A 25,538-nucleotide genomic window follows, 5' to 3' on the forward strand; every position below is an offset into this window, starting at 1 on the left:
AACATATATTTTTATCCCCAGGGGTACAGGTCTGTGAATCACCAGGTTTACACACTTCACAGCACTCACCAAAGCACATACCCTCCCCAATGTCCATAATCCTACCCCCTTCTTCCAAACCCCCTCCCCCCAGCAACCCTCAGTTTGTTTTGTGAGATTAAGAGTCACTTATGGTTTGTCTCCCTCCCAATCCCATCTTGTTTCATTTATTCTTCTCCTACCCACTTAAGCCCCCATGTTGTATCACCACTTCCTCATATCAGGGAGATCATATGATAGTTGTCTTTCTCTGCTTGACTTATTTCGCTAAGCATGAAATCTTGCCATTTGCGACAACATGGATGGAATAACAGAGATTTTTGCAGCAAGAGAATTAGGTTGGTAAATAACGGGCCTCAGTACTCTATCCTGCAAACATAACTTTCTCAGGCACATCTCTTTCTTGATACATGGTTTTCTGTTTCTTCAACTTCTCCCAACTCCAACCTTATTTTTTGAACTCCTTTTCAGTCTTCAAGAGTCAGTTGTGGGTTAAAAACTGAGACAAAACCCAACTATGTTTTATACATTAATAACAAAACAAACACCAAAATAAATCATGAGAAAGTTTTACCTTATTTTGTTCTGAATGTTCCAAGAATTGTTTACTATTTCAGAAAAGTTTTTCACCAATGGCAATTCTGATCAAAACTGAGTCACCAACACGATACACTTGTATTAGCTTAGCTTTGTAGCAGACACATACAGAACATTTCTGCTTTGTTATGCCTTCCATTGTACTTGTGTCTGAGTATTTACACATTGAAATATCATTTTATTGTAAATTGATTTTTCATTTCCTGTTGAAAAATGAGATATCCATTATGAATTGCGAGCTTTCTGTACACCAAGACATAAAACTGGAAGTATATAGAAGCAATCTATTATGATAAAAATGCAGTATAAGTGAGATTAGACGTCAATCCCTCCAGAAGATAGAGCAAGTTCATGTGGCCCAGACTCTATTGCCACTTTGCTTTTATCTTACACCAGTGGCCTCTGGAGAGCTCCTTATGACAAGTCTATGGAGTGAAAGAACATCAGGCCTTATTTACAGGTGACTATATATGTTGCCTCAATACATCCTCTGTATGACCAGGAAGGGTAGTGGTGAAGAGAACTTAAAAGTGGACAAAATATGAAGTGATTTTCTGATTGTTTATTTTCAATAAAAGGATAACTAAATAGGTACAGGTACCAGTATCTGAGTTGTGGTAATGTTTAACATTTTTTTTTTTTAAGAAGATAGGAACATGGAGTGAATGTTTGTAACACTAAGACTAGAAAACCTAGAATAGGGGTATAATGGTATACTGCTCAAAATGGACACTGGCTGTGAAAATATTTGTTTCTTACGTGAATAGTCATCAAAGAGCATCCACTGCAGAGGAAACTTTCCATAATCAGGTGGATGAGATAAAGAAGTCTATGCATGAGAGACCATCACTTTACCAGGCACCTTGTTTCTTGTTTAATAGACTCGAGTATAAAATTTCATGAAGAATGGAGGTTACAAACAATCTTAATGATATAAAATTCCCTTCACTTTGTAATTAAGCATAGAATTCTCATCATACACTCTGTTTTAAGCAGAAATCAATGCTGAGCTCCACTATGGCACCAACAGTATGATATCTTCCACCCACCTGATGGCAGGTTAAAATTATTGAATCCTTTCTATTATGAACAGAATCATAATTTGTTCTCACTGAAAAAGAACCTTAACTAGTTAGGCACTTGTAATGCAACCAAAAATAGCCAATAAATACACCTTTTACCTCAAAGCTTGCCATTTCACACATTTGCCCCAAAATGTCCTTCTTAGGAAGTACCTTCCGAGATGACCCCAAGGTAGTTACTTCTATGATTTTATTTGCCAAGAGTTAAAATAAATCATGTAAGTTTTCCTTTCCACTAGTAGAAGTATAACTCACTACACATTTAGTCCTTTCTTTTTACTACTCCAGGCTACTTTAATTTGTTATCCTAGCCTGAAACAATTATTTCTGTTCAAAGAGTTTGAGAGATAAACCCAGGGAATAGAAGTAAGGGTAGAGAAATTGAAATAAGGAGAGAAAGTTGCTATAAGAGTGTTTTATCAAAGTTGTCATTGTAGGTACCTGTGCTTAGTTCTACTTGGAACCTTCCAAAGAGCATATATAATGGCTCTTAAAATTATACACATGAGGATCCATTTTAAGAACTTATCTATTGGCTCTCATTTATTTGAGGGCTGCCCCTGGAAGTGTTTACTTTTCCAAAATGAGATAAAAAAGAGTATTTGGATATTCTTGTAATCAGAGACATGTGTTTACACAATTCTGATTTCCCTCATCCTTAGGTAGAACTTTAAATGGCCTACATTTTCTGACAGGAAGGTTTATACCTTTACTCCCAATGGGTATGGAGCCTCACTGCCATCATGTGATACATGAAATTGCCCATTCACTCTTATCACTAGGTGGGAAACAAAAATATGCCAGCAAATCCCAATTTCCAGACATATTCTTTTTTTTTTTTCAGTTTTATTGAGAAACAATTGACACACATCACTGTGTAAGTTCAAAGAGGACAGCACAATGGTTTGATTTGCATATATTGTGAAATAATTACAATAGGTACAGCTAACACCCATTTTCTCAAATAGATACAATAAAAATAAAATAAAGAACTAAAGGAAAAAATTCCTTGTGATGAGAACTCTCAGGGTTTATCCTCTTAACAATTCTCCTATATATATTATAGTTATAGTCATCATGTTGATAATGGAGAGCTTATAGATATAGACTCTCTCATGATACAAGATTTATCATTTTAACAAGGCCTCAAGAATATAGTAATAACATCCTGCTCTTGGAAGTGGGAAGGCTCTTGGAAGTTGGAGAAAATGATGGTTAACACTAATTAGAAATGTCAAAATTTCCATAAAAGATAGTGGAAGAAAGAGATTAAAATTCTCAGAAAATGGATATGCTTTAGTAGATATGTTACCTAAAGTTAAAAAACTCACTAACTGAAGTTTTAGAGGGGGCTCAAAAGACACTTTCCATTTAACCAAAGCAATAATGAATGTTCTAGAGAAAGGGGCACCACCATCACTGAAAAGCTCAATGGTGACTCAATGGTGTAGGATATAATAGGAGATGCTGTTTCAGAACAGGAATCCAGGATGATAGAAGCCCTAATGGAGGCCAGATGGCAGTGCTTAAGTGAGTGTGAACATTGAAGTATCAGCCAAAGGAAAATGTCCTTTTGAGAACTAAGGAGATGGTTAACAGATCACCATGTCCCTAGTCACAAATTAATGGGCTGCCAATAAAGAAACTGCTCAATTTAAAAATGAAAAAAAAAATTAAGAATAGAAACCCAAGAAGTTGAAGACAGCTGTCCCTATAACAATCAGTCTCTTGTGAACAAATGGGTGGTTACTAGAATGGAGTTGAGTGGGACGATGGGTGAAATAGATAAAGGGGATAATGAGGTACAAATTTCCAGTTATAGGGATGAAAAAGTATAGCATAGGGAATATAGCATAAGATTGTAATACTGTCATTTGCTGACAGGTGGTGACTACACTTATCATGGTGAGTACTAAGTAATGTACAGAATTATTGAATTATTATGTGTATACCTGAAACTAGTATAGGAGTTAGTGTTAATTATACTTCAACAAACAAATTCCATCAAAATAAAAAAAATTAAACATGTTCAAAATTAGAAAAATGATTAAATAAAACTTTTAGTCACAAAAACTAAAACAAAAGCAACAAAAGCAAAAAGCAAAACAACAACAACAAAAAAATCCAGGCTCTTGCTTAGTTTTTTTATTAGAGCCAGTCCTTGAAACTCATGGACATAGGAAACACTGAGTCTCTGCAACACATGGCAAGTGAACAAAATATTTATTTTCCCATTCCTTCCTCCAAAGAAACCTTTAGCCGCTTACTCAGATAGAGTTAAAAAAACTGAAAGAATTTCAAAGATAACTGAACACAGGGTCACACTATAGGATATCAATTCACTATATATAGAGGGCATCATGTTAATTAAACCAGATAAGCAAGAAGTGGTAAGTACACTAATGGCCTTGGTAAAACACATGAACTTCTGAGGGTAACAGAAAAAACTTCACTAATTCTAGGGTCCACTATATCAGTATGGTGTTTGGTGGTCTGGGGCTTACTGATACAATCCCTCCAAAGTAAAGAATAAATTACTGACATTCATGCATTCTACCACTAAGAAGAAAACTTCTGCAGATTCTAGATGAAGCATGTTATATATAACTTAACAGCTAAATGTGAAGCCTTTTTGGATTTCCTGCAAGCTTTGGCTTTTCAAATATATCCAGATATTCCAATGAAAGCCATTTAGTGACTACTTCTTCAATACCTCAATTGTAGCCTTCTGGGCTTATACTTCCTCATCTCTTCCCATATCCATGTGGGTTCTAATTGCTATTTTAAACCCTAAATTACTATTAATACTTAAATTGTCATGATATGATATGGCACAAAAGATGATGAATTCTAAGTCATATCCAAAATTCCAATAAAGCTAAAGTAGAACTTAGATGTGTATGTTAGAAAAGAATACTTTATGGGGTGCCTGGGCAGTTCAGTGGGTTAAGTGCCTGCCTTCACCTCAGGTCATGATTCTAGGGTCTGGGGAGCGAGCCCCACAATTGGCTTCCTGCTCAGTGGGGAGTCTGCTTCTCCCTCTCCTTCTGCCTGCTACTCCCCCACCTGTTCTCTTTCTTTCTCTGTCAAATAAATAAGTAAAATCTTTAAAAAATAAAAGAATACTTTTTTATAGGAGAAAATCTTCATGATTTTGGAGTAGTTGAAGATTTCTTAAAGAGGGAACTAAAAAAAAAAATAGCCATAAGGTAAAACATTTAATTAGACTTCATTAAAATTACCAAAAGGTAATTCTACAAATTAGAAGATACTTTCAATACCTGCATTCCACAATAGATTTACATCTATCTATATGAAAACCCATAAAATTAATTGTAAAAAGTCAGAAAATCCAAACAAAGAAAAAGAAAAGGAAAATGACTTGGGCAATTCTCAAACGAATGTATTTCGAATCACAGATAGGCTTACAAAACTGTAAATCATAACGAAAATGCCATGCCTCTGCAAGCCCACTAGAACGGATAATTTATTTTCTAAAGTAACAAAATCTAGTATTGTTGAGATGTAGAACAAGTGGAACTCTTACAGACTACTGGTGGAGGTATAAGTTGATAAAATCATTTTGGAAAGTTGTTTGGCATTATCTACTAAAGCTGAACATACCTATACTCTTAGACCATAGAATTCAACTCTTTGCTTTCTACTTGAGATGACACATAGAATAGGATAATTAACTGAGCTTCTAAATACCAGAGATCTTACCCAGTATCAAAATTGATTAATAATTCAAAGATTTAAGGGAACTGCAAGATGCAAGCAAAACTTGAACTCCCAAACATCTTAAACATGAGTCATTTATTGGCGACTAACTCCAAGGGCTTGGGGATGTGCCCAGAAAAAAAGGGGAGAACCAGTCAAAGATGAATTTTATAAGTACTTATGGGATCTGACAAAAAGAAACATATCTAGTTTGCAAAATTGGAATAAATGGTATTGGATTAATTTAATATATAATTAATTTCTTATTAGAGAGAAGGAATGACCATAGCAAAAGCATCAATATAACTTAAGCTTTTAAAATTTTTTTTAAAAAACATTGTTTCAAAAGTCTTTTAGATACATTGTATAAGCTCAGGATTATGGAACAATTGTGAAAAAGTCAGAAGAAATTTGAACTTTGGCATAGTCATTTAACACGTTTCTATTGCTTTTATTTGGGATTACATATGGAGATCAGGGTGTATCATAATCTTTTTAACTCATAAAGCCTCTAAAATTTGAAATCTTAAAGTTGCTGGATAACATAAAACTTTTTTGATAAATGAAAGACACTAATGAAATAAAGATAAGATCTCATGATTAAGTGAAAATCAGCAGAAAAATGGAAGCCAGAATGATAGGGAAGGTCAAAGAAAAAAAAAAACATTAACAGCACAAAATTCAAACTGTGTGTAACTATCTATAGACAAAAAATATATTGCAGGCAATGTTTGGTTTGGTTTGTCATCTTTCTCTCACCGTCAGGGAAATGCCCGTGTTGGCACAACTAAAATATTTAACAAGTTCTTATGCATTTTAATTACAGCAGTAGAAACAAACCAAAATACAATGCCCTGAATCAATATAAAACAATGTTTGCTTTTATTTATTTATTTATTAAAATATTTTACTTATTTACTTGACAGAGAGAGAGATCACAAGTAGGCAGAGAGCCAGGCAGAGAGAGAGGGGGAAACAGACTCCCTGCTGAGTCCAGAGCCCAATGCAGGGCTCCACCTCAGGACCCTGACATTATGACCTGAGCTGAAGGCAGAAGCTTAACTCACTGAGCCACCCAGGCGCCCCAAACAATATGCTTTTAAAGAACAAGGTTCATGTTGTTGAGAGCACCTTATCACTCAAGGGCTCAGTTCCAGCAGCACAGAGCATGAACAACCAAGACAAGCCATTTCTCATCTTTCAAACTCTGAAACGATGACCCTTGCTAACATGGGAAAACAACCTTTGTAAAAAACTGAGATAAGATGATTGTTAAGAAGGGAGAAGGGGAGTAGTTGTCAGATTTGTTTGTTTGTTTGGGGTTATTTGTTGTTGTTCCCCTTCCTCTTTATTAGAAAGAAGAAAATAATGAATAAGAAATAAATTTATAAAAATATGTTTCTAGAAAATTAGGTACCATCACCTAATACATTTGTCTGATGGTAATCTTTTAATTTAAAATGTGAAGGTGCAAAATAATAAATACTGTTATGCTGAAAATAAAAAATAAATTAAAATAAATAAATAAAATCAAATGTGAAGGTATGGAAAAACAGGATCAAAACCTATGTACACAGGGAAATAACAAGTTATCAATGCATTTATTTGCCTAATTCTGATACAGAGGATAAGAGGTAAAACACTGAAGCTGAGCAAAGTTATCTTAAAGATCAGGAAGCCCTTATTCATAGTGGGTAATAAACTTAAAGAACTATTTGTTCCAAGAAGTGGCAGTGGCAGGAAATTAAAGAGGATTCAAAATGATTTTCATCAAATTGATGAATGATAGAACTATAAAAAATTACTAAGAAAAACTAGGGCATGATTCAACTTTCAGTTAAAGTGAAGAAAACTAATCCATACCATCTAATGACAGGTAATTTGCAGTAATTGTCCAAAACAGAATAATTGCTTAGAACCAAGGTGTCTAATAAAAAGTCACCAGCCACATATGGCTGTTTAAATTTAAATTTAAATCAATTAAAATAAAATAAAATAAAATATTCAGTTCTTTACTGCAATATACACATTTCAAGTTCTTAATAGCTTCATGATGCTGGTGGATGCAGTATCAGACAGCACAGTTTATAGGCCATTTCCATTACCAGAGGAAGTTCTACTTTGCATTGCTGGTAAAATGACCAGGAGTATTACTTGAACTCTTTTGTTTTTCAATACCACTTATGATGGAATATCGTATTTTATGTCTCACTAAAGAGGAATTGTGGGGTTAAGTATAATGTTGTAAACTCAATTTTATAGGAAAATAAGTTCTGTGAAATGTGAAAAGAAGTTCCATGAAAAATAAGTGGTAAAAGTTTAGTAGTAAAATATCTTGGAAAAATACTTCATGTAGTGGCCCACATGAAAAATTCTATAGTAAATATTCATGATCAACTTTGCTTACCCAAATGTTCAAAAAGAATATTTAATTTTTTTCTTAGACTTATCCAAAAAAGTCTAGTGATAGACTTGTGATATTAATGCTCAAGAAAATACAGAAAAATCCTATGGTATGATTCTTATACCCGTAAGATCTCCCATGCATAAATTTATTCATACAACCTGTAACTTTGGTTCTGTTTTATAGTATCATTTAATAAAGGAACGAATAAGCTATACAACTATGAGTTTATGATAAAAGCAGTATCTTATTTCATTTTACTTTTCACAAATGTAGATGGTGAGTCTTATTTTAAAGATTCAATATTCAGTAACCTGTCCAAGAACAAGTAATGACAACATGCTGTAGAAGTTTTTATAGCAAAGTCGTTTTCAGTCTAAACCTTATACCTCTTCTATTATTTAACAAAAATTAATAGCCCTTCTTCTCCCCAAAAGAAATTATGCCATAGTCCAACATGCAGAGCAGATAAATGGGCAATTTCTCAAACTGAATCTGTAATGGTTGACTCAGAGCCCATCAATGATGTGAATATATAGCCAACTCCACTGTGGTACCCAAAGAGAGTTCTATCATTGCACTAGATTCTGCCATAGGCTAACCACTCTGTTTCCTGAGGTAATATAAGATTAAAAAATAAAAAACAAACAAACAAACAAAAAAAACCCCACATGATCTTTTACTTCAAGAGATCTTAAATTTCAAGAGAAGAAAACTGAGCAACAAAATTTAAGTGTAATTAATGGCACTGTTTGTATGTGGGAGTAGAGCATAAGTTTACCTTGAGAATTCAGATATGACTTTACTGATGAGGTGTTTTTTGATTTTGTTGTTGTTGTTGTTAAGATTTCATTTACTTGATTGAGAGAAAGAGAGAGTAAAAAAGAGAAAGAGAGAGAGAGCACAAGGGGGGAGAGGGGCAGAGAGAGAGAGAGAGAGAGAAGCAGGCTCTCCGCTGAGCAGGGAGTCAGATGCAGGACTCCATCCCAGGGGAACCCTGGGATCATGACCTGAACCAAAGGCAGAAGCTTAACTGATTAAGCCACCCAGGCACCCCACTGAGTTATATTTCTGATACACAAATAACATTGTGCCATTTCTGCATTTTAATTGCTTAAGTGGTCCATTAGCTCAATGTGACAAACTAGATATTCATGACTATCTCAACTAGGCACACCGCACTCACATTTTATCAAAATAGTTGCTCTTGGTAGCTTTCTCATGCCACTTTGCTCATGCAGATTCCTTTCTCCATGAATGTAAGCTCTCCAACACCCATCTGACGAGGAATCCAACAATTTTTTTTTCAGGTCTCAGTTAAAACTCATCAGGGGACACTTGGGTGGCTCAATCAGTTAAACACCTGACTTCTGCTCAGGTCATGATTTCAGGGTCCTGGGATGGAGCCCCTAGGATCAAGTACTCTCTCAAATAAATAAATAAGTAAAATTTAAAAAAAATATATATAACTCAGTACAGATAGTAAAAACAATTAGAGAGCAAGAAGTAGAGCAACCAGTTAAGAGATAATTCCAACAATTCGAGTGAAAAAATTTGGATAATGTATAACAGCAAGTGTCTAGACTGGGGCAGAGGCAGTGGTAATAGAAAATATTTTGGAAAAAAAAAAGAGGCTTAATTTTATGAAGGTGCTTGTGGAACCATTCTTATGAAGACATCCAGTAGAAGTCTGATTCAGAAATCTGGAGTTTGAAAGAAAAGTTAACTCTAAAGATAAACTCTGAAATCGGTAACACTAATTTTTTTTTAAAGATTTTATTTATTTATTTGACAGAGAGAGATCACAAGTAGGCAGAGAGGCAGGCAGAGAGAGAGAGGAGGAAGCAGGCTCCCTGCTGAGCAGAGAGCCCGATGCAGGACTCGATCCCAGGACCCTGAGATCATGACCTGAGTTGAAGGCAGCAGCTTAACACACTGAGCCACCCAGGCGCCCTGGTAAAACTAATTTTTTAATGGCTGATCAAAGGTGGTAAATTTGACCTCCTATTTCTTTCACTGAAGACTCTACTATTCTTTCATTATCAAAACCACATGTTGTCTTCAAGGATTCCATTTGGTATTATACAGATATGAGTACCAACCATTTTATTAGAGTCAGGGTTGAATAAATATGAGTACCTACTAAATGTATCTTTTTCCCTGGCATAATATAATGGCTTTATCATCATGATACGAGTGAGAATTATGTAAAGATATCCAATCTAAGGCTATTTTTCAAATTTTTACTGTTGTTTAAATGTCCAATCAGATAATTGGTAACTAACTAGTTAGTTATTTGAACATTTAAAAATTAGTATAGTTTCACTGTTGTTGCTAAAGTCACTAAATCACATAAAGACAACTCTTTATTAACCAAATATGTCCATATCCACTAGAAAAAAGAAGTTACATACTATTTTATTTCACTTTTCAAAACATGATCAATTATATTTTTTGACTAAGTTTGGCATAAAAGGCAGAATGTAAAAATGTGGAAATGAATTCATTTGAGTAAAAACAAACTTTCTTCTAAGATTGTGATATATACTATATTGAACACAGAGCAAAAACTCTAAGTATCAAGACATGCTGGATCAAATCAAAACTACAGTGAGATATCACCCCACATCTGTTAGGATGTCTATTATTAAAAGCATAAAAGATGACAAGTGTTGGTGAGGTATGGGGAAAGTTGGTGAGGATGGAGATGACAAGTGTTGGTGATGGTTGGGAAATTGGAACACTTGTGCACTGTGGATGGAAATGTAAAATGGTGCAGCTGCTATGAAAAACATTATGGATACTCCTCAAAAAATTAAAAATAGAACATAGGCGACTCAGTCAGTTAAGCATCTGATTTTGGCTCAAGTCATGAACTCAGGCAAAACTCAGTAGGAGTCTGCTGGAAATTCTTTCTCTTTCTCTGCCCCTCCTCCACTCGCACTCTCTGTCTCTCTTTCTCTCTACAATAAATAAATCTTTAAAAAGAAAAAGGAACTACCATCTGACACAGCAGTCTTGCTTCTGCATGCATATTCAAAAGAATTGAAATCAGAATCATAAAGAGATATTTGCATTTCCATGTTCACAGCAGCTTTATTTACAATATCCAAAGTATGAATGGGTAAAAAAAAAGATATATATATATATATATATATATATATATATATATATATATATCGTGGGAGAGGAGTCAAGATGGGAGAGGAGTAGCAAGCTGAGATGACATCAGGTAGCAGGAGGTCAGCTAGATAGTTTATCAAATGATTCCGAACAAATACAAATCCAACAGGAGATCAAAGAGAAGAAGAGCAGCAATTCTAGAAACAGAAAATCCACCACTTTCTGAAAGGCAGGACCTGCAGAGAAGTGAATCCAAAGCAATGAGAAGACAGAACATGGTGGGAGGGGCTGGCTCCTGGCAAGTGGAAGAGCAACGGAGCACAGAATCAGAACTTTTAAAAGTTTGCTCCACTGAGGGACATCTCTCCAGACGCTAAACTGGGGCGGAACCCACATGGAGACAGCATGGTCCCGTGGGGTCACAGAAGGATCGGGGGTGTCTGAGTGTTGCAGATCTTGCAGGTATTAGAGCAGGGAAGCCAGTTATAGAGACGGAGCTGAGGAGTGAGCTCTCAACTCGGGGTTACCTTATACTGTGATCTGAGGCACAGTCAGGACACTGCTCTTTAAGCAGGGACCCCACACATGGCAGATCCAGGAACAACTCCCTAGAAGAGCAGCAGGGATCTGCTGAGTTTAGAGACTCCAGGTGGGGCTGTATGCCAGAGACAGAGACACTTGGTCACAGGCTGGATAAGCTTGGAATGTGGCCAGAGCCCAGGGAGATGAGAATGTTTGAGCACTTTTAGTATTTATTTGTTCCTTCATATATTCTTATCTGGATAAAATGACAAGATGGAAAACTCACCACCAAAAAAAAGAACAAGAGGCAGTACTGAAGGCTAGGGACCTTATCAATACAGACATTGGTAATATGTCAGATCTAGAGTTCAGAATGATGGTGCCCAAGGTGCTAGCTGGGCTCAAAAAAGGCATGGAAGATATTAGAGAAACACTGCCTGGAGAAAAAAAAGAACTAAAATCTTACCAAGCTGAAATCAAACAAGCTATTAATGAGGTGCAATAAAAAATGGAGGCACCTACTGCTAGGATAAATGAGGCAGAAGAGAGAATTAGTGATATAGAAGATCAAATGAGAGAGAATAAAGAAGCTGAGCAAAAGAGAGACAAAAAACTACTGGACCACAAGGGGAGAATTCGAGAGATAAGTGATACCATAAGATGAAACAACATTAGAATAATTGGGATTTCAGAAGAAGAAGAAAGAGAGAAGGGAGCAGAAAGTATACTGGAGTGAATTATTATAGAGAATTTCCATCATATGGCAAAGGGAACAAGCATCAAAATCCAGGAGGCACAGAGACCCCACTTGAAATCAATAAGAATAGGTCCAAACCCCATCATCTAATAGTAAAATATACAAGTCTTAGTGACAAAGAGAAAATTCTGAAAGCAGCCCAGGACAAGAAGTTTATAACATACAATGTTAAAAATATTAGAATGGCAGAAGACTTATCCACAGACATCTGGAGGGCTAGAAAGAACTGGCATGATATATTCAGAGCACTAAAGAGAAAAACATGCAGCCAAGAATACTATATCCAGCTAGCTATCATTGAAAATAGGAGAGATAAAAAGCTTCCAGGACAAACAAAAACTGAAAGAATTCATAAACACCAAAACAACTCTACAGGAAATAGTGAAAGGGGTCCTCTAAGCAAAAGAAAGCCTAAAAGTAGTATACCAGAAAGGAACAGAGACAATATACAGTAACAATCACACTAAAGGCAATACAATGGCTCTAAATTCATATCTATCAATAATTACCCTGAATGTAAATGGGCTAAATGCCCCACTCAAAAGACACAGGGTATCAGAATGGATAAAAAATCAAAACCCATCAATATGTTGCCTCTAAGAAACTCATTTTAGACCTGAAGACACCTCCATATTTAAAGTGAGGGGGTGGAAAACAATTTACCATGCTAATAGACAGCAAAAGAAAGCTGGTGTGGCAATCCTTATATCAGATCAATTAGATTTTAAGCCAAAGACTATAATAAAAGATGAGGAAGGACACTATATCATACTCATAGGATCTGTCCAACAAGAAGATCTAACAATTTTAAATATCTGTGCCCCTAACGTGGGAGCAGCCAACTATATAAACCAATTAATAACAAAATCAAAGAAACACATCAATAATAATACAATAATAGTAGGGGACTTTAACACTCCCTTCACTCCCTTTTTTTTTTTTGACATTTATAAAGAACAAGTTTATTTTCATCACAAGAAGCACACAGACTATTACAGTACACACCAACAAAAGTAAAAAAAAAAGTGCATTATGCATCTTCTACTGCAAATTCACAGTACAAAAGATACTGCCTTTTAAATATATAATATAAAAAAATGAAGAAAAATAGAATAAAAAAAATCATCAATATCTTAATGCAACACGCTGGAACCCACTGGCAGCTTCTGAAAACCAGAGAACTTATCTTAGCTCCTCATTTCGCCGGGGCTGGTGTCTGTCCCCACATTTGGTGGCAGAGAGCTCACTGATCATCCAAGCAAAAGATCAACAAGGAAATAAAGGCCTTAAAAGACACACTGGACCAGATGGACATCACAGATATATTCAGAACATTCCATCCCAAAGCAACAGAATACACTTTCTTCTCTAGTGCTATGGAACATTCTCCAGAATAGATCACATTCTGGGTCACAAATCAGGTCTCAAATGGTACCAAAAGACTGGGATCATTCTCTGCATATTTTCAGACCATAATGCTCTGAAGCTAGAACTCAATCACAAAAGGAAATTTGGAAAAAACCCAAATACATGGAGACTAAACAGCATCCCTCTAAAGAATGAATGGGTCAAACAGGAAATTAAAGAAGAATTGAAAAAATTCATGGAAACCAATGAAAATGAAAACAAAACAGTTCAAAATTTTAGGACACAGAAAAAGCAGTCATAAGATGAAAATATATAGCAAAAACAGCCTTTCTCAAGAAACAAGAGGTCTCAAGTACACAACCTAACCCTACAACTGAAAGAACTGGAGAAAGAACAACAAAGAAAGCCTAAACCCAACAGGAGAAGAGAAATCATAAAGATCAGAGCAGAAATCAATGAAGTAGAAACAAACAAACAAAACAAAACAAAAAACACACAATAGAACAAATCAACAAAACTAGGAGGTGGTTCTTTGAAAGAATTAATAAGATTGATAACCCCCTGGCCAGACTTATCAAAAAGAAAAGAGAAAGCACCCAAATAAATAAAATCATGAATGAAAGAGGAGAGATCACAACCAACACCAAAGAGATACAAACCATTATAAGAACATATGATGAGCAACTACACATCAGCAAATTTGACAATCTGGAAGAAATGGATGCATTCCTAGAGACATATAAACTACCACAACTGAACCAAGAAGAAATAGAAAACCTGAACAGACCCATAACCAGTAAGGAGATTGAAGCAATCATCAAAAATATCCAAAGAAACCAGAACCCAGGGCCAGAAGGCTTCATAGGGAAATTCTACCACACATTTAAAGAAGAACTAATTCCTATTCTGCTTAAACTGTTCCAAAAAATACAAATGGAAGGAAAACTTCCAGTCATTTTATAAGGCCAGCATTACCTTGATCCCAAAACCAGACAAAGATCAAAAAAGAGAATTACAGACAAAATATCCTTGATGAACACAGATGCAGAAATTCTTACCAAAATACTAGCCAACAGGCCCCAACAGTACATTAAAAGGATTATTCACCATGACTAACTGGGATTTACCTCAGGATTGCAAGGTTGGTTCAACATCCACAAATCAATCAATGTGGTACAATACATTAATAAAAGGAAGAAGAAGAAACATGATACTCCCATTAGATGCTGAAGAAGCATTTGACAAAGTACAGCATCCTTTCCTGATCAAAACTCTTCAAAGTGTAGGGATAGAGGATGCATACCTCAATATCATTAAAACCATCTATGAAAAACCCACAATGAATATCATTCTCAATGAAGAAAAACTGAAAGCTTTCCCACAAAGGTCAGGAACACAGCAGGGATGTCCACTATCACCACTGCTATTCAACATAGTACTTGAAGTACTAGCCTCAGCAATTAGACAACAAAAAGAAATTAAAGGCATCCAAATTGGCAAAGAAAAAGTCATCTTTGCAGATGATATGATACTATATGTGGAAAACCCAAAAGACTCCACTCCAAATCTGCTAGAACTTGTCCAGGAATTCAGTAAAGTTCAGGATATAAAGTCAATGCACAAAATCAGTTGCATTTCTATACACCAACAAGAAACAAGACAGAAGAAAGAGAAGTTAAGGAGTCAATCCCATTTATAATTGTACCCAAGATACCTAGGAATAAACCTAACCAAAGAGGCAAAGAATCTGTACTCAAAAATTATAAAGTATTCATGAAAGAAATTGAGGAAGACACAAAGAAATGGAAAAATGTCCCATGCCCATAGATTGGAAGAACAAATATTATGAAAAGGTCTATGCTACCTAAAGCAATCTATACATTTAATCCTTATCAAAATACCATCCTTTTTTTTTTCAAAGAAATTGAACAAATAATCCTAAAATTTACATGGAACCAGAAAAGACCTCGAATAGCCAGAAGAATATTGAAAAAGAAAGGCAAAATTGGTGGCATCACAATTCCAGACTTCAAGCTGGAATTACAAAACTGTCATCATCAATACAGTATGGTACTGGCACAAAAACAGACACATAGATCAATGGAACAGAATAGAGAGCCCAGAAATAGACCCTCAACTCTATGGTCAACTAATCTTTGATAAAGCAGGAAAGAATGTCCAATGGAAAAAGTCTCTTCAACAAATGGTGTTGGGATTGGACAGTCACATGCAGAAAAATCAAACTGGACCGTTTCCTTACACCACATACAAAAATAGACTCAAAATGAATGAAGGACCTCAATGTGAGATAGGAATCCATCAAAATCCTTTAGGAGAACACAGGCAGCAACCTCTACTACCTCAGTTGTAGCCACTTCTTCCTAGGAACATCACTAAAGACAAGGGAAGCAAGGGCAAAAATGAACTTTGGGACTTCATCAAGATCAAAAGCTTTTGCACAGCAAAGGAAAGAGTTAACAAAACCAAAAGACAACTGACAGAATGGGAGAAGATATCTGCAGATGACACATCAGATAAAGGGCAAGTGTCCAAAATCTATAAAGAACTTATCAAACTCAACACCCAAAGAACAAAGAATCCAACCAAGAAATGGGCAGAGGACATGAACAGACATTTCTGCAAAGAAGACATCCAGATGGCCAACAGACACATGAAAAAGTGCTCCACATGACCCGGCATTAGGGAAATACAAATCACAACCACAATGAGATACCGCCTCACACCAGTCAGAATGGCTAAAAGTAACAAGTCAGGAAATGATGGATGCTGGCGAGGATGTGGAGAATGGAGAACCCTCCTACACTGTTGGTGGGAATGCAAGCTGGTGCAGCCACTCTGGAAAACAGCATGGAGTTTCCTCAGAAAGTTGAAAATAGAGCTACCCTATGACCCAGCAATTGCACTACTGGGTATTTACTGTAAAGATACAAATGTAGTGATCAGAAGGGGCATGTGCACCCGAATGTCTATAGCAGCAATGTCTACAATAGCCAAACTAAGGAAAGAACCTGGATGTCCATCGACAGATGAATGGAAAAAGAACATGTGGTATGTATATAGAATTGATTACTATGCAGCCATCAACAGAAATGAAGTCTTGCCATTTGCAACAACGTGGATGGACTAGAGGTTATTATGCTTAGGAAAATAAGTCAATCAGAGAAAGACAATTATCATATGAGCTCCCTGATATGAGGAAGTTGAGAGGCATCATGGGGTGTTGGGGGGGGGGAGAACAAATGAAACAAAATGGGATCGGGAGGGAGACAAACCATAAGAGACTCTTAATCTTACAAAACAAACAGAGAGTTGGTGGAGGGAGGGGCGTAGGGAAAGGGTGGTTTGGTTATGGACATTGGGGAAGGTAAGTGCTATTTTGAGTGCTGTGAAGTGTGTAAACCTGGCGATTCACAGAGCTGCACACCTGGGGCTACTAATGCATTATATGTTAATAAAACAAAACAAATATATATATATATATATATATATATATATATATATATATAATGGAAAATTATCCAATCTTAAAAAAGAAGAAAATTTTTCCATTTGTGACATTGTAGATGACTCCAGACAACATTATGTTAAGAGAAATAAATCGACACAGAAAGACAAATGCTACATAATCTCACTTACATGTGGAATCTAAATGTCATAGAAGCAGAGAGTAGAATGATGGTTGTCAGTGGTGGGGGTTGCAGGGAATGGGAAGATGTTGGTCAGGTGGAGAATTTCAGTTACAGAATTTGAACAAGTTCTTGAGAGTTTATATACCTTATGGTGACTACACTTAATAATAATTTATTGTGTTTTTGAAATTTGCTAAGAAGGTTGATCTCAAGGGGGTGCCTGGGTGGCTCAGTGGGTTAAAGCCTCTGCCTTCGATTCAGGTCATGATCTTAGGGTCCTGGGATCAAGCCCTGCATTGGGCTCTCTGCTCAGCAGGGAGCCTGCTTCCCTTCTTCTTTGTCTCTCTACCTGCCTCTCTGCCTACTTGTGATCTCTGTCAAATAAATAAAATCTTAAAGAAAAAAAAAAAAAGAAGGTTTATCTCAAGTATTCTCACCACACCAAGGAAAGGAAAAGAAAATGTAAACTATGAGAGGCGATGAATATATTAAGTACTTGATTTTGATGATCATTTCACTATATGTGCATATATTATCAAGTGTATACCCTTAAATATATACAACTCCTATTTGGTCAATTATACCATAAAAAGGGGTGGAAATGTCATATGATCAGTCAAATTTATAATGTTTAAATTTTGAGGACTCTGGAAGTTCACATTTAATGCAAAAAAATGAAGTGTATCAATGTCCGATGACAGTGTTCTTCATCAAAAAGTCATTTGTTCATGTGGTACTTTTTGTGAAATAGTGTTGGAACAACACTCATATATCCTAATATAGCTATGTAGCTCCACATGGCTCTATGATTTGAAAACTCAAAATATAATTGCAACTAGTAAAAATATTCAAGATAGTATTTTAGAACAACTGAAGCCAGGACCAGAGGAGATTTTAAAATGTTTTAAACAGTGATAGTGTTATTAAAGTCAGCATAGAAACTTTCAGAATTACAATATTAAAGAATATAATACTTCCTTGGATGTGTTCCATCATGTTTACTGTAGTTTTTTAAAAGTATAATCGATTTAGAAATAAAATTGATAGCATACACAAAACTAGCAGCTAATATTATTGCTGAATAGGCCTCTTTTGCCAGACTTGCTTACTAAATGGACAAGAAATAGCTGAACCTAGCACATAATATATTTGTATATAAAGTATATTTCTAAAATTCTTCAAAATAGTTTATTTTAGATAGGTTAAGAATACCCTCTTTAAAATTTATAAAATCAATTTACATATCCAAACCTTTAAAACTGAAACACTAAATTTGGTCCATCCTGTAAATGAGTAATTAATGCTACATTTTAGTTCACTGAGATCTAACTTAGATAATTTTTGTTATATTAAACCAAATACATATATTTTAGTGAGGAAAAATATTCCTGTTGTTACTTTGTTCCATACAGCTGTAGATTATAGAAAAAGACAATTTCAATTTCTATATAAATTATTCAGCATAATTATTCTTTGAAACATTTTCCTTTGAAATAAATGAGGCAGTGAAATAGAGAAAAACAACTAAAAGAAGAACAGGTAAAATAAGCACATGATTTTCCCTTTGCTCTTCAGTTAAAGGTTATGTTTAAAGTTCTATGATTTTAGTCAACATCACATTTTACAGCTAAACTGTTAGGGCAGTTCCATTAAATTCAGAAACTAAGGAAAAGTATATTTGGTATGACTTCAATTTCTCAACATCATTCCAGTTTATACCATTAATGTAGATGTAAATTGTAAAACAAAATACAGATGACAGATAAACATAGAAATGGATGTTAAATACAATCTCTGAGTAAAAAAGCCAATTAAAAAGTAAAAAGATGCAGTTTCAATGATCAATTATCAAATATTTTAATAATGAGAATAATACTTTATGTTGGCTAGGGTACAATGAATACGCCCTCTTAAGCATTGTAGGCTAGAAATAAATTAGTACATCTAGTCTGAAGCCACTTTGGCAATTAAAGTCAATAGGCTTTAAAAGAGGCTGTTCCTTTGTGACCAAGGAATTTCATCTCTAAGAATCTACAATTATAAAAACTGGGCTACAGAATTGTGACAAAAGTGTTTACAGAAATAGTAAGAGACAAAATTAGAAATTGTAAATGTTTGAGTACAGGTAAATAGACTGAATATATAGTATATCTATTTAAAGAATTCCATGAAGATATCTAAAATTCTATTTTATAAGAATAATTATAAGTGATATAAAAATACTCACAACATAGTGAAGTAAATAAAGAAGAAGATAAAATTGTGTAAATAGTATAATCCAATTTGGTAAGAATAAAGAAAATACATCATACACACACACACACACACACACACACACACACAGGCTTAGAAAGTATACCAGATTAGGTGAGATAAATGATAGATAGATATATGATAGATAGGTAGATAGGAAGGTAGATAGACAGAAAAATAGGAAGAAAGAAGCTAGACAGAAAGTGATCATACCTTGGTAGAATTACAGGTAAATTTCCTTTCTTTTTTTTTTTTTTTAACCCTCCTATGATGAATATATACTGGTTTTATTATTTTTTTTAAAAAGAACATGTTGTGAACCTCTAAGACATACATTTTATTACATAATTTATCATACCTTAATTGCTTAAAAGAGTAACAGCTTTAACTGTAAAGTTTAATAAATATTTTGGGAAAATCTAGCATCAAACAAAATAAAATAAAACAAAATAAAACAAAACAAAACAAAAGACTGGACTTAGATATATAAAAGATCAGCATGATGGGAAGTTACTCTTGCTCCTTGGAATTTCCAAGTTTACAGGGTATGGAGAATGTCTCTTCCCCCAAATCACTTGAGAATCCAAACTGAGGGCAACTTCTCTAACTTCAATATGGAGTGTTAAAGGTTGCCTTGGAGATCATACTCCCAGTCAGAATGGAAAATAAGCATGGAGGAGTACTTTTAAGAGATCGTGGTGTATGAGGGGTATTCATAGAGGTAAATATAGGCACATGCACATATCTGTCTGACGGAGTAGCTGGAAATGTAGTTTAGGAGAAAGAAGAATATGTTTTCTTGGAGGCTTGCAAATAGCTGCCACCCAAGTTGGTCCCACCACTCATGTATTTTTACTCCTGCCCAAGTGAGACAACCTAATCACCCACTACTTAGGGAAGTCTATTAGGTTTGAGTTTGGTTCCTTGTACTCTAAATACCTATGAATTGAGAGAGAAGTTATGAGCCCCTCCACACTCAACATTAGGGCAAAAGTGGGGATTGTTGTATGAAAACTCCTGTTTAAGAAAGGACAAAATGAGAAACACATCAGTTGCTACTTTATGGTCGGATAAAATCCTGCAAGGTAGGCACTGTGGAAGGCCCCTTCCCAGGTACCTACAGAAAGTTTTGATTATATCCAGTATGCTCTCCAGGTGGATATTTCATTCTTCTTTAGTGTATCCTGTGGCTCTTGGCTCTTTGAGAAGTCCCTTCTTTTTGTCTTCAGTGGCTACATCTTAAGTGGGTGGGGTAAGGTATATCTTACTTGGAAATTTCACAGTTTGGATAACTATACCCCTGCTGGTGAAATTCCTGGCATTGACTGGTTGTGATGATCACATTCTACCTTGCCCCCTTACAGGGAGATGAGGGCTTCTTTTTAAGTTTTTAATATAAAACCAGACTTATAGAAAAGTTGAAAGAATAACACTAAAATCCCCATATCTGTATCACTGAAATTCCCAAATTGTTAATAATTTTATGGACTTGTGGTTTCTGAGACAATATAATTCCATTAAAAATGTATATGCTCCTTATAAATTCCATGTTCCAGTCATTTCCATGTTCCAGTAAATGCTGCCAAAGTTTTTTTCCTAGCCATAATTTTTAAGTCATCTCTATTAAGTTGGCTTTATTTCTTGGTTCTTCCTCTTTCTCCATCTCTCTCCTCTCTTTGCCTTCCTCTCTCTCTCTCTCACCAAAATTGCTTTAAGGTCATCTGAAACAGTAGGAGTGCACATGAAGATGGCCCCTCTCAAGGTGATTTTTGCATGAGCTGATGCCCTTTGATTTTACGGTCTTAATGTGCCTTTGGTTCTCAGAGCTTTTTTCAGTCTTATCTCTCATTGTTCAGGGTTCAGAGAAGTTGCATTTTCAAACCCTATGATGCTTTTAATCTAGCTTTCCTATTCCCTTCAGTCTGTGTTTAAAACCAGCTAATTCTTCCCTGAGCTCAGTTCTTTCTCATAATATGTGGCTCATTGTAACAAATAACAGTCACACATTTATAAACTTCCTAGCTTTTTCTCATCACTTACCCTAGAACTATGGGACCAGCAGGCATTTGTTCTACCTTCCAAATAATTACACGTGAGAGTTTTCAAGATGTTTTGCCACCACATAACTCCTGATTCCACTTTGTCACTTGCTGCATTCATTTTTTCTCACCACCTACCAAACGACTTCCATTTGTTTTTTGTTGTTTGAGCAAAATTTTATGTTATAACATAATTTAAATTTTTTATAGCAGCACTCCATTTTGATATGATCATTTTTCTACTAGTTAGGGTGAGCTGGGCTATAGAAAATGGAGCTAAACATGTAATTTATAACAGCATTATTGTCATGCAAACAGTCTCAGGACTTGCCTAGGCAATGACCAATTCTGGTAGTTGGGTAGAGGCACTCTAGGATTTTCTATTTAGGGCAGAAGAAAGGGGAAGAAGTATAAAGCAGTGCTCATGGATGATTTTTATAAGACAGACCCAGAAATGTGCATATCACTTTCCTTACATTTACCAGAAGATACTGGGTTACATTCACAGCAATCTTCAAGAGAAATCAAAAGAGCCTTAGTTTTGCACCCAGGGGGAAAAAAAAAAAAGAGTGGGTGAGCAGGTAGTAGTCTTTACCTCACTTCTGAATTTCTCAAAAGTGGTTATATAACTCGTGAGGAATCAAATATGTATAAAAAACAAAAAAGTATTAAGGGTGAAGAAAAGTAAAAGTAAAATATGCTGAACAGAGAGAGCAACAGTAACCAGTGAATTTATAGTCATTCATAATTTACATTTTATAATCTGAAAGGAAAGACTTCCTCTTTCAGTTCCTTGGATGAAAAATATATATTTTCATGGTCACTGTCTCTTTGCTTATACATGTTTTGATATCAGTGATGATGAAATTATTATTAGGCTGTGAGGTTTTATATTTTTTCAAGAGTAATATGCATCTAGCCAAAAAATAAATAAATGAAAGGGCAGAAAGTAAACTTCCAAGTTTCAATAAAGCTCTAATTTCTGATCACTCTGTGGCTTAGATAATAATTATGCCAGTCACAGGGCAAACATTACTTTCCTTTTTAAGAAAAACAATATCTTTTAACAGTAGGAAGGATTTTCTGTGTTTGCATAATTCATTTATGTTAGGGTTGTCATGTCTGTTTTCCTGATATAATTCAGGAGGTTTGTTGCAGCAAGGAAGAACACTGGACTGCAAAATAAACGCTAAGTAGTACATATTTAATATTGAATCTGGAGTATATTAAATTATACCTCTTTCTAGGTTATACATATGAAACAAAAGGATTTTAATATATCCTGCATGTGGTCAAGGACAATAAACTATATTAGTGTGGCAATGGTATTCCATGTGTACATAAAAATTAAAGATAATGATTATGTTTATTAAGCAGTGATTAACAGAGCTTGTTCAATCTTCATGAAACATATGGTAGATCCTGTCATTGTGCCTGTTTTACAGATGAGAAAAATCGAGGCTCAATAGTCTTGGTATGTACCCAAGATCTAAAAACAAAAAATAAAATAATAAAGTTACCTATAGTGACAGAATATAAATATCCATCTATCTGATCCTAAAATTCAATCAAAACTGCCAATATAATATATTGCCCTATATTAAAATAGCAAATACTTTTATAGCATTTACCCAGTGCCAACATAATTCTGGCAGCTTTGCATCTAGTAACTCATTTAATCCACACAATCAAGCAGGGTATGTATTACTATTATGGAAGATGAAAGTGAAGCATGGGAAAGTTAAAGAGATTGCTCATGTGTATACAGTTGGTAAAGAGGAGAGAGCTAGGATTCATCCTCCAGCTGTTTGGCTCCAGGCTTTACATATTTAACCACTTCTCTATGCTGTGTCTCACATAATGCTCAGCTCCCACAAAGAATAAATTTTATTAGAGGAACAAGTGACCCACTGGCACTCTGAGTAAAGTGCTTTATTATAATACATGCTTATTAAATTAATTATATCCTATTGCCTTTTGGTTAACTCTTGGTAATTGACTAAACACATTACATTGTCCATATGAAAAAAATACCTTTTGTTTATCTGTTGCTCTGCAAACTTCACATATATTCAGGCCCTGAAGTCTATTTTGTTAGAAATAATTAAAATTCATAAATATGGCATTCCTCTCTACACACATTTTAGTATTTCAAACCAGGCAAGACACAATGAGATTATGTTATACACCCAGCATGACTTTAGTTATGAATGACAGTCATATCTCATATCCTTAAACCTATGATACTTTTCTATTTCTCTCACTCAACCAACATTGCAGTGTTATAAATAACTTCAAATTTAATGACAGCATGAACATGTACCTTTGTTGCAAAGTTGAAATTAAGTTGTTTTTTTTCAATGAAAGTAAAGTTTTATTGTTAAAAAGAAGAAACTTATGGAGAGTAATGTATTCTAAAAGATATCTTTTAGCCTTTTGCATCTTGCCTGGTCAATCATCATGACTTTGATATCAAAACAAAACAAAATGAAGAGAAGGTTAAAATGATGACAATGAATGCATGCACTGTGGCTTGGATTTAAAATTTAAAACCAAATTTTCTTTACTTGGGAAATTTGATTTTCCACTAGTTTCTGTTTTAAAAGGTTATTTTACCATTTCTCCAAACCGTATGTGCAAATGCAAGTATGACAACCAAATCAAATCCGGCCTTGAAGGCTGAGTAGATGGCCCTTGTGGGGGACCTCATGTGGAGAATCTGGTCCTTGGGGCTAGTCCACTAAAGGAGTAGCACTGCTACAATGTGAGTCCTGAGTTCTTTTGAATACCAGCCTCCCACTTGTCCACCCTTATATTTAGATATATTTCTTACCAGAATCCTTCTGAGAAGATAATTCAGGGATTCTTTCTTGAGGCAGTAGATAATGCCTCTGCTCAGCAGCATACTTTGTTCACGTTATGAATCAGTCTTTCCTCAGCACTGTCATAAGTTTGGGACCTAGGAGAGAATTAAAGATATGACCTAAAGACAAGCACATCTAGAGTTCCACTGAACTGGAAACATTATTCCTGAAAGCAGAGAAAAAGAGTGCTCTCTTAAAAAAGAGTTAAACTTTAGTATAACTGATAGAGGTAACTAAGTATCAATATACTCAGCAATAAGCTCTATCAACTGTCTTCCTCTAATTTTAAAACTCAGAGCACCAAAATATAAATGTTTTCCCTAAAAGCAAGTAGTAAAGTATCCCATTTTCTTTCCCATTTATTTATACCCAAAATCTCTAGAAAAGTACCCATGAATGAACATTATCTCCTCATTCTACACTAAGGAGACAGAGACATGGATGGGTTAATTAAACAGATGATACCACTGGTTTAAAACTTTTGTCCCTAAAGTCAGAGATGTTACATAAAAATATAAAACTACTTTTTTTTTATTTATGTTAAATGAAATGAGAAAATGAAACAAATGTGTTAATGTTGCTTCCCTAAGATGTGCATTACTAAAGCCAAGATGGGATAGGTGATCGTGAGTGGATTACTCAGGTCTTCCATCACTTATAGCCTTTAGTGGATGGCTTAACAGTCTCTCCTTTTTAATTTCTTAAGGAATCTCCACACTGTTTTCCAAAGTGGCTGCACCAACTTGCATTCCCACTAATAGTGTAAGAGAGTTCCCCTTTCTCCACATCCTATCCAACACTTGTTTACTGTCCTGTTAATTTTGGCCATTCTCACTGGTGTAAGGTGGTATCTCAATGTGGTTTTGATTTGAATCTCTCTGACAACTAATGATGATGAACATTTTTTCATGTGTCTGTTAGCCATTTGTATGTCTTCTTTGGAGAAGTGTCTGTTCATGTCTTCTGCCCATTTTTTGACATAATATTCTTTTTTTTGAGTGTTGAGTTTGAGGAGTTCTTTATAGATCCTGGATATCAGGCCTTTGTCTGTAGTGTCATTTGCAAATATCTTCTCTCATTCCGTGGGTTATCAAACTGTGGAAAGAGCCAAGATGCCCTT

At 35.1% G+C, this 25,538-nt stretch overlaps 1 long non-coding RNA gene across 1 annotated transcript in view; it reads right to left on the reverse strand.

Annotated features, from left to right (window-relative positions):
- Positions 1-22,778: 22,778 nt before the first annotated feature.
- The window catches only part of LOC309866449, a 41,542-nt gene continuing 38,782 nt past the window's right edge, over positions 22,779-25,538 (reverse strand). The window contains exons 3-4 of the long non-coding RNA XR_014312690.1: positions 24,388-24,513; positions 22,779-23,043 (exon numbers count right to left, since the gene is read on the reverse strand). This is a non-coding gene — a long non-coding RNA (uncharacterized lncRNA). The remainder of the gene's footprint in view (positions 23,044-24,387; positions 24,514-25,538) is intronic.

Source organism: Mustela nivalis, assembly GCF_964662115.1.
Source record: "Mustela nivalis genome assembly, chromosome: 6".
NCBI lineage: Eukaryota > Metazoa > Chordata > Mammalia > Carnivora > Mustelidae > Mustela > Mustela nivalis.